Source organism: Mustela putorius, unplaced genomic scaffold, assembly GCF_011764305.1.
Source record: "Mustela putorius furo isolate JIRA1106 unplaced genomic scaffold, ASM1176430v1.1 tig00003944_pilon_pilon_pilon, whole genome shotgun sequence".
NCBI classification, from domain to species: domain Eukaryota; kingdom Metazoa; phylum Chordata; class Mammalia; order Carnivora; family Mustelidae; genus Mustela; species Mustela putorius.
In genome coordinates this window covers 1,357,700-1,368,675 of record NW_025422088.1, presented here as the reverse complement: position 1 = coordinate 1,368,675, position 10,976 = coordinate 1,357,700, and the positions used below count along the sequence as shown (strand labels likewise).

Here is a 10,976-nt window from a genome sequence, read left to right as displayed (position 1 = left end):
GCCAGAGAAAGTCCGGTGGAGAAACAAGGTCTTGGTCCCTGAGCTTCCAGCATGCTGGAGAACGCATGGGGTCCCGCTCCTGTGAGGGACTGGGTGCCTCCTCAGGTGACAGAATGCTGCACCGTGCTATCAGAGCCTGAGACGTGCGCGCCCCACACCCTCCCCTGTGAGAAGTGTGCACAGGTGCCGGCCCAGTGCTCTTAGACCCAGAAAGACCAGGCACTCCCAGCCCCAGCCAGCAAGAAAATCTCAGTGTGCAATCGCTGCTTGGAACCTCTCTGGCGGTCTGGAGCTGCCCAGATGGCCGTTGCTGTTGTGGTCTTGGGTACAAGCAGAAGATCCTGCATCCCCAGGGACTGCGACTTGGAACATGCTCTGCCAGTGGCCAAGGGGAAATTTATATGGGCTGTGTCGCACCAACAGGGGAGTAGACTGAGGTTTCTCTCTGAGAGGGAGGTCGGGGTGCAATTTGCTTTCTTCTAAACCTCCCAAAACCATCAAAAGCTGTCAAGGCGGGAGAAAACAAACAAACAAACCAAAAAAACCCGAACAAACAAACATAAAAACCTCCAGAGAACAAAAGCCTGAAAAACCAGTTTCCTCAGAGCCCACCCCTTTGAGGGGGGTGGGAGGACTTAACTCAGGGAACATCATTGACTGAAAACCCACCCACGTGGCAGGCCCCCCCCCAGAAAACCGACCAGGAAAGAAAAAAGAAAAAAAAAAGATGACAAGAGAACAACCACCACTACTTCATAGATACAACTTTTATTTTTAACTCGTTCCCACTATTCTGGTTCATTTTTTAAAAATATATGTAGATAATTTTTTAACCTATTTCACATCACAGTGAGAAGTCCAGTACATCAAATTTCATAATAACCTTCTAGCCTGAACTTTTTGATACATACACCTGTGTTTTTCTATTGCTTTTCTATTTTTTAAAATTTTTTAAAATTTTAACTTAATTTAGTCTAGTTTATTCTTTTTTTATTTTTATTTTCTAATATTCATAAAGAGTTAAACTTCAAGGTAACCCCTTTTCCCCAATCAGTGCTACTCCTATAGGTAAATCAATTTTTAATCCCCCTTTATCTTAGGCAAGTTGAGTCCTTTAACAAAGATATCAAGATACACCCAGGAAGAATAAAAATAAACTTCCTTGTCCACACTGAGAATTTATAACCACTCTTCCATCTTTTTCTTCTGCCATTGTTTCTGTGTATTTGTGTTTGTCCTGATAGTATATAAATCTTATACTTAGGGTTCTTTTTGACGAGGTTCTTCCTTTTTTTTGCTTATATATATAATATAATATAAAGAGAGAGAGAGAGAGAGGGAAAAAAGGGAAGATAAAAGAGAAGGCTCAGCCCAAATGGGCTCCAAGATAAGATTTGTGAAGTATACAAACAGAAACAGACAAACAAAAGGACTGATAAAAGTATACGACAAGAGAAAAAAAATATATATATTATATATATATTATATATATATATTTTATGTATGACAAGAGAAAAATATATATATTTAATAAAAAATATATATAAATATATTTATATATATAAATAAATATAAATATAAATATAAATTAATATTATAATATTTATTATAATAACAATATTATAATATAATATTCATTATTATATGCCATTATTATATTATAATATTGTTATTATAATAAATATTATAATATTAATTTATATTTATATTTTTATTTATATTAATTTATATTTATTTATAAATATATTTATAATATTTATATATATTCATAAATATATTTATATTATATATATTATATATTATATATATAAATTTATATATATAAATATTATAATATATATATTTTTCTCTTGTCATATATAAAATATATATATAAAATATATATATAATATATATATAAAAATATATATAAAATATTTATATAAAAATATATATATTTTTCTCTTGTCATATAAAATATATATATATATAAAATATATATTTTTTTTTCTCTTGTCATATACTTTTATCAGTCCTTTTGTTTGTCTGTTTCTGTTTGTATATTTCATAAATCTTATCTTGGGGCCCATTTGGGCTGAGCCTTCTCTTTTATCTTCCCTTTTTTCCCTCTCTCTCTCTCTTTTTTTTTCTTTTTCTTTTTTTTTATTCTCTCAGTTGGGGAATAGTGATTGCTCAGAAGCATTCCAGGGTACACCTTGACTGCACCACAGTTGATACATCCAGCTACATTCATTCAGTTATCGCTCACGAAAAAGACTAGGAGGAGGAATGCCCAACAGAAGAAAAATTCAGAGGATGGGCCTTCTGCAACAGAGCTAATGGCTATTAACATAGACAATATGTCAGAAAGGAAATTTAGGCTATCAATTATCCAGGCAATAGCTAGGTTAGAGAAATCCATGGATGACCAAACAGAATTGATTAGGGCAGAACTGAAAGCCACCAGGGATGATGTTAACAATGCTCTCAATGAGTTCCAATATAATCTAAATTCTCTAAAAGCTAGGGTAACTGAGACAGAAGATAGAATTAGTGATCTGGAGGACAAACACATAGAGAGAAAGGATCAGGAGGAAGCCTGGAACAAACAGCTTAGAAGCCACGAAAACAGAATCAGGGAAATAAATGATGCCATGAAACATTACAATGTCAGAATTATTGGAATTCCTGAAGGGGAGGAGAAAGAAAGAAGTCTAAAAGATATAGTGGAACAAGTTGTTCATGAAAATTTTCCCAATCTCATGAATGGAACCGGCGTTCATGTACTAGAGACAGAATGGTTTCCCCCCAAGATTATAGATTCTTAAAAGTCCTCGAGACACCTAATAGTAAGAATGAAGAATTAAAATTGTAGGCAGACCCTCTAGAAAGCATCCAGGACAAAGAAGCTCCTTACATACAGAGGAAAGCCCATCAGAATAATGTCAGACCTGTCCACAGAGACCTGGCAAGCCAGAAAGGACTGGCAAGATATATTCAGGGCACTAAATGAGAAGAACATACAGCCAAGAATACTTTATACAGAAAGACTGACATTTAAAATGGATGGAGAGATAAAGAGTTTCCAAGACTGGCAAGGCTTAAAGACCATGCAACCACCAAGCTGACACTGCAGGAAATATTAAGGGGGGTTCTATAAAAGAGACAAAATCCTAAAAATATCATTGAACAGAAATATAGAGACAATCTACAGAAAGAAAGACCTCAAAGGTAACACGATGTCAATAAATACGTATCTATCAATAATCACTCTCTGTGAATGGCATAAAAGTGCCCATAAAATGACACAAGGTTGCAGATTGGATAAAATGACAGGACCCATCTACATGTTGTCTACAAGAGACCCATTTTGAACCTATAGATACACCCAGACTGAAAGTGAAGGGATGGAGAAGCATCTTTCATGCCAATGGGCCTCAAAAGAAGGCTAGGGTAGTGATTCTCATATCAGATAAATTAGATTTTAAACTAAAAACTAGTCAGAGATACAGAAGTATCTGTAGTCAGAGATACAGAAGGACACCACATAATTCTTTTTTTTTTTTTGACACTACATAATTCTTAAAGGAACTATCCACCAAGACAATCTAACAATTGTAAATATCAATGCCCCCAATATGGGAGCATCCAATTAAAACTATTAATCAAGATAAAGAGTCATATTGATGTGAATACATTAATAGTAGGAGATCTTAACATGCCCCTCTCAGTAATATACAGATCATCCAAGCAGAAAATCAATAAATAAACAAGAAAATCAGTAAAGAAACAGAAAATCAATAAAGAAAAAAGATGGACCTCATCGATATATATAGAACATTCCACCCTAAACAACAGAATACTCATTCTTCTCAAGTGTACATGGAACCTCCTCTAGAATAAACCACAAACTGGGTCACAAATCAAGACTCAACTGATACCAAAAAGACTGACATTATTCCCTGCATATTCTCAGATCACAGTGCTTTGAAACTGGAGCTCAATCACAAGGAAAAATTCAGAAGGAACTCAAACACCTGGAAGCTAAAGACTGCCTTGCTTAAGAATGCTTGGATCAACCAGGAGATCAAAGAAGATCTTAAACAATTCATGAAAACCAATGAGAATGAAGACACTTTGGTCCAAAACCTAGAGGATACAGCAAAGGTGGTCCTAAGGGGGAAATATATAGCCATTCAAGACTCCCTCAAAAAAATTGAAAAATCCAGTATACACCAGCTGTCTCTACACCTTAAAGAGCTAGAGAACCAACAACAAATCAAACCAACTCCACACATAAGAAGGGAAATAATCAAGATTAGAGCAGAGATCAATGAGGTACAAACCAGAGATACAGTAGAATGTATCAATGAATCTAGAAGATGTTTTATTTTTAAAGAATCAATAAGATCAATAAACCATTGGCCACACTAATCCAAAAGAAAAGAGAGAAAGCCCAAATTAATAAAATTATGAATGGAAAGGGAGAGATTACAACTAACACCAAGGAAGTAGAAACAATCATCAGAAGTTATTATCAACAGTTATATGCCAATAAGCTAAGCAACTTAGATGAAATGGATGCATTCCTGGAAAACTATAAACTCTCAAAATTGAACCAGGAAGAAATTGACAACCTGAAGAGACCAATATCTAGTAACAAGATTTAAGCTGTGATCAAAACCCTCCCAAAAAACAAGATCCCAGGACCTGATGGATTGCCTAGGGAATTCTACCAAACTTTCAAAGAAGAAATAACACCTATTCTCTTGAAGCTGTTTCAAAAAATTGAAGCAGAAGGAAAACTTCCAGACTCTTTTTATGAAGCCAGCATTACGCTGAATCCCAAACCAGGCAAAGACCCTACCAAAAAGGAGAATTTCAAACCAATATTACTGATGAATATGGATGCTAATATTTTCAACAAGATCCTAGCAAACAGGATCCAACAGCACATTAAAAAGATTAATTACCATGACCAGGTGGGATTTATCCCTGGGTTACAAGGATGGTTCAACATTCGTAAATCAATCAATGTGATAGAACAAATCAATAAGAGAAGAGAGAATAACCACATGGTCCTCTCAATTAATGCAGAAAAAGCATTTGACAACATCCAGCATTGATTCCTGATTAAAATGCTTCAAAGTATAGGGATAGAGGGAACATTCCTCAACTTCATAAAATCTATATAAGAAAGACCCACAGCAAATATCATCTTCAATGGGAAAAAGCTTGCAGCCTTCCCATTGAGATCAGGAGCACAACAAGGATGCCCACTCGCACCACTCTTATTCAACATAGTATTAGAAGTCCTACCAACAGCAATCAAACAACAAAGAGAAATAAAAGGTATCCAAATTGGCAATGAAGAAGTCAAACTCTCTTCACAGATGACATGTTTCTTTATATGGAAAACACAAAAGACTCCACCCCCAAGCTACTAGAACTCATACAGCAATTCAGTAATGTGGCAGGATACAAAGTCAATGTACAGAAATCAGTTGCTTTCTTATACACTAATAATGAAAATACAGAAAGGGAAATTAGAGATTCGGTTCCATTTACTATAGCACCAAGAACCATAAGATACCTGGGAATAAACCTAACCAAAGAGGTAAAGGATCTGTACTCGAGGAACTACAGAACACTCATGAAAGAAATTGAAGAAGACACAAAAAGATGGAAGACCATCCCATGCTCTTGGATTGGAAGAATAAACATTGTTAAAATGTCTATACTGCCTAGAGCAATCTATACTTTTAATGCCATTCCAATCAAAATTCCACCGGTATCTTGCAAAGAGCTGGAGCAAATAATCCTAAAATTTGTATGGAAGCAGAAGAGACCCCGAATCACTAAGGAAATATTGAAAAACAAAAATAAAACTGAGGGCATCATGTTACCTGATTTCAAGCTTTACTACAAAGCTGTGATCACCAATACAGCATGGTACTGGCATAAAAACAGACACATAGACCAGTGGAACAGAGTAGAGAGCCCAGATATGGACCCTCAACTCTATGGTCAAATAATCTTTGGCAAAACAGGAAAAAATGTACAGTGGAAAAAAGACAGTCTCTTCAATAAGTGGTGCTGGGAAAACTGGACAGCTATATGTAGAAGAATGAAACTTGACCATTCTCTTAGACCATACACGAAGACAAACTCGAAATGGATAAAAGACCTTGACATGAGACAGAAATCCATCAGGATCCTAGAGGAGAACATAGGCAGTAACCTCTTCGATATCAGCCACAGCAACTTCTTTCAAGATATGTCTCCAAAGGCAAAGGAAACAAAAGTGAAAATGAACTTTTGAGACTTCATCAAGATCAAAAGCTTCTGCACAGCAAAGGAAACAGTCAACAGAACAAAGAGCCAACCCACAGAATGGGAGAAGATATTTGCAAATGACAGTACAGACAAAAGGTTGATATCCAGGATCTATAAAGAACTCCTCAAACTCAACACACACAAAAAAGATAATCACATCAAAAAGTGGCCAGAAGATATGAACAGACACTTCTCCAATGAAGACATACAAATGGCTATCAGACACATGAGAAAATGTTCGTCATCACTAGCCATCAGGGAGATTTCAAATTAAAACCACATTGAGATAGCACCTTATACCAGTTAGAATGGCAAAATTAGCAAGACAAGAAACAACCCGTTTTGGAGAGGATGTGGAGAAAGGGGAACCCTCTTGCACTGTTGGTGGGAGTGCAGGTTGGTGCAGCCACTTTGGAGAACAGTGTGGAGATTCCTCAAGAAATTAAAAATAGAGCTTCCCTATGACCTTGTAATTGCACTACTGTGTATTTACCCCAAGATACAGATGTAGTGAAATGAAGGGCCATCTGTACCCCAATGTTTATAGCAGCAATGGCTACGGTCACCAAACTGTGGAAAGAACCAAGATGCCCTTCAACGGACGAATGGATAAGGAAGATGTGGTCCATATACACTATGGAGTATTATGCCTCTATCAGAAAGGATGAATACCCACCTTTTGTAGCAACATGGATGGGACTGGAAGAGATTATGCTGTGTGAAATAAGTCAAGCAGAGAGAGTCAGTTATTATATCGTTTCACTTATTTGTGGAGCATAACAAATAACATGGAGGACATGGAGAGATGAAGAGGAGAAGGGAGTTGTTGGAAATTGGAAGGGGAGGTGAACCATGAGGGACTATGGACTTTGAAAAACTACTTGAGAGTCTTGAAGGGGGGGGGTGTGGGAGGCTGGGGGAAAAAGGTGGTGGGAATTAGGGAGGACACGAATTGCATGGAGCATTTGGTGTGCTGCAAACACGATGAATACTGTTAAGCTGAAAATAAAAAGAATAAAGAAACTTTGTCCTCTTTAGAAACTATGTTTATTTATTTATTTTTTAAAATGGAGATATTTTACAATGTCAGCCTAAGGGATATTTTAGCACCATAACTAACAATGAACTAAGTTTGCATGCCTTGCTGAGGCACCATAGTAACAATTAATCTTAAATTGAATGTATATGGTAGTTTCAGTTTAATTCTTAATAGGTCATACTGTACATAATAAAATTACCACAGAGAATTGATGAGTAACATTTAATCAGCAAATGACAACCTAATCTCAAAGACTATAATTTCTCAAAGACATACTAATTCTTAAGAAAAATATACAAAGCTTAGGAGAAATATAGAACAGTATACTTACTTAGACTATTTAAGCACAGAACACAAGAGCAAATGGAGGGGAGGCTATTGACCTTGGAAGTATTCCCAGATAGTAGTAGTTAAGAACCAAATAAGGGTCTGGCTGCCTGGTCTCAACTCTTGTCTTTTCTATTTTAGCTGAATTGGTCACATAGCAGAACCTGAAACAAATTTTTCAGCTCCATCCACTACGTCACTCAAAAACAGAAGTGAGGGAAATGAGACCTAAAAGGGGGAGAACAAATATAAGAATGGTTTACTAATCTAGCCATCACTTAATGTCAAGATGATTCAAACTTATGATATAATCATCCAAAAGATAAACTTTGATCAGGACATTTATTTTCAGGTTTGGAGTAGAATTTATCTTCTGGCTCCCATCTTTTAAGGACCAAATTTCACCTACCTGATTGTGATTTCTTGGATGCACTTGTGGTGGCCCTGAATATACCTACATCTCATTCTTCCAGGAAGAGGAGAGTGCCAGAGGAGGAGATTTCAGAATATCCATGGGATAAGACACAATTGGATTACACCTGATGAAGGCTGCTGAAGTCGACACACTGTAGGTTATCAGAATAGTGGCTTAGTCGGCTGCCAAGAGTCAAGGTTGGCAGAGATAGGGAGGTTGAGATAATCTCCAGTAGCAACTGAGAAGTGTCTGTCGGACCAGTCCTCTACTGATGCTTTCCCTAGTATGCAGCTACTGAATACAGCATGGTGCCTCCATATTTGTAGGATGTCCTCACTTCTTTTCCTGGAGTTGAGGTACATTTTCAATGAGTCATAAAGTTTCATTTAGGGGCATCATCTCCTTTAAGCCAGTTCATCTGTGAAGCAGTCCTAATTTTATTTGTTGATAAAAGGCCACAGATATGACCTTGAAGGAGAATGTCAATGCAATTGAGGTTAATGATATGGGAGTTCTGGCCATGTGTTCATCTGTTTTTCTCATGCTTTCTAGATCTGCTGAGATTAAATCCCATATACCATTTGTATTGTATGATGGGTTACTGCTTTACACTCCCAAATTTTAACTCAGCAAGTCTAATAATACATAAGTTAGGAAGAGGAAGTGTGGTTACATGGATATCTGGCATCCTGTGGTCAGGATCTTTCCACACTTGGACCTAGTAGAATACTAGACGTTACTTTTTTCAATGAAAATTAAATTGTCGGCTATAGAAAGCTTGACTTTCCTCTACAGTCTATGATTCTACACGTCATTTTTTCTTCTGGGGGCTTGCCAGAGATTCAATATAGCATTTTAAATATACCATAGATATCTCTAGCACTATCAGATCTTCTGAGTCACATATTTTGAGTGATAGAGCAGCTTGCACCACAGTCTTGACTTTGCAGAATACTTTCTTGCTGTAAGTCCTGCTAAAAAGTGTCATTTTATGAGTCATTCAATAAATGGATCATAACAGTATTTTAAGGAATGTTATATGCTGCCTCAAAAAATCCAAAGAACCTCATCAAGTACTCTAAGTAAGAAATACATTAAATTTGTATTCATCTTAGAAAAAAAAATGTTCTGATATGCTCTAGTTGACTTGAACCCCTAAAGTGTTCCCTGATATGGAAGGCTTCTACATCTTGAACAGAATTTTTCTTCACTCTCCGACATCCTGATATCTTCCTAGGGCTTATAGAACACTTGGTAGTTTCTGATTATTGTGTCCCATTAGCGCCATACATAATTATAGAAACCTGGCATGATGTTTTGCAGAATAATAGGATCAGTGTTCTTGCAGAACATATCATGAGCATGAGAATTATTTAACATAGCCCTCTGACAACGAGTGAATGCTGTCCCCATTGTGCTATTCCTATTATGTGATGGCAAACTAGTTCTGGTCCTCCTTTCTGTTGGAATCAAGAGGAATGTAATTTCCAAATAAATTCATGTGTGTTAAGTGCCAGGGGAATGTAGTATTGCATCAGTAAATATAACATATTAAGCATGCGATTGCACTTGGGACTATATCATAGGTAAGTGTAAAGTAGTCATTCTTTTTTTTTTTTAAAGTAGTCATTCTATAGCCATCTATCAGTTAGGATCAATTAAAAAAAAGATTTTTATTACTTATGTATTTGAGAGAGAGAGAGAGCACGGAAGAGTCAGCACAAGAAAGAGGAGGCGCAGAAGGAGAGGCAGGCTTCTCGCTGAGCAGAGAACCCATTAGGGGGCTCCAACCTAGGATCCCAGGATTGAGACCTGAGCCAAAGGCAGATACTTATGTCACCCAGGTGCCCGTGGGATCAGTTTTTCTTTTCTTACTGACTTTTTTCTAACAGCTTAGCAGATGAATTACATGTGAATATCATAGGAAACACTTCTCCTGTTTTCCTTAAGTATTTGATGGTGATGCTTATCATTGTAATTCCTGCAATGTGGTATTGCTTTTATATATTCTTCAGGATAGAGGAGAGCTTCTAGTTGGGTTTTATGGGGATTTTTGCTTGTTTTTTAATATGGAACTCTTCAGGAGTTTGCGTGTCATTCTTGAGTAGGGTGTGTGCTAATCTCTGCATCATTCCAATATTAATATATGTGCTGCAGAAGCAAGTACAGGGTGGGTTGTTTGTTGATTTTTTTTTTTCCTACCAAAATTGTTCTTACTCCACAGATCATAGGTATATGTGAGGATTCTGTCAGGTGTTGAGTATATCAGTATTCAATTATCCACCTGGGGACCAGAGAAATAACTGTGTGTTAGTTGTATGGACACATTAGATACATTGCATTGTGACACAGTCTTGGGGTAAAACTCTACCTATCATCAGGCATCCAAGGCCTCTATTCTATATCAGTTCCTACATTATCAGTCTCGGTTCAGAATCTTTGTTTATCAATCCTTAATTCCTGTTTCCAACTATACAGTTATACCAGTATTCGCCACAAGTCCATTTTGAAAAAGATCAGGGAAGTATTTATCTAATTTACTTGCAGTAATATGGCTGAGTTCACTCTCAGAGAGACCTGGATTTCCCTTCAACCAATGGCTTTTTGGTCTGTGAACTAAGATAAGTCTGGAATTTTTGTGAGGAAGCACAACTTTCCATTTTGATGGATAACCCCAGTTATCAATTCAAAAGCTATCAACTTATCTATTTATTTTTTGTTATATAGGTCAAGAAACACTCTACTCCACTTATCTATCTTTTCTTGAGGACATTATGATCTATTTGCTATCACCATAGATATGCATATCAAGACACCCTGATTTCCATTATAGCCATGTTAGCTATTAGAGTAATTAAATCTATCTTGCCTCTGAACATT

The 10,976-nt window shown here is 36.6% G+C and overlaps 1 non-coding gene across 1 annotated transcript; it reads right to left on the bottom strand.

Moving 5' to 3' along the window:
- Window positions 1–10,159: 10,159 nt before the first annotated feature.
- On the bottom strand, window positions 10,160–10,263 carry LOC123389098. Its single transcript, XR_006603637.1, has one exon. It is a non-coding gene; the product is annotated as a U6 spliceosomal RNA (small nuclear RNA).
- Between the last annotated feature and the right edge of the window lie 713 nt (window positions 10,264–10,976).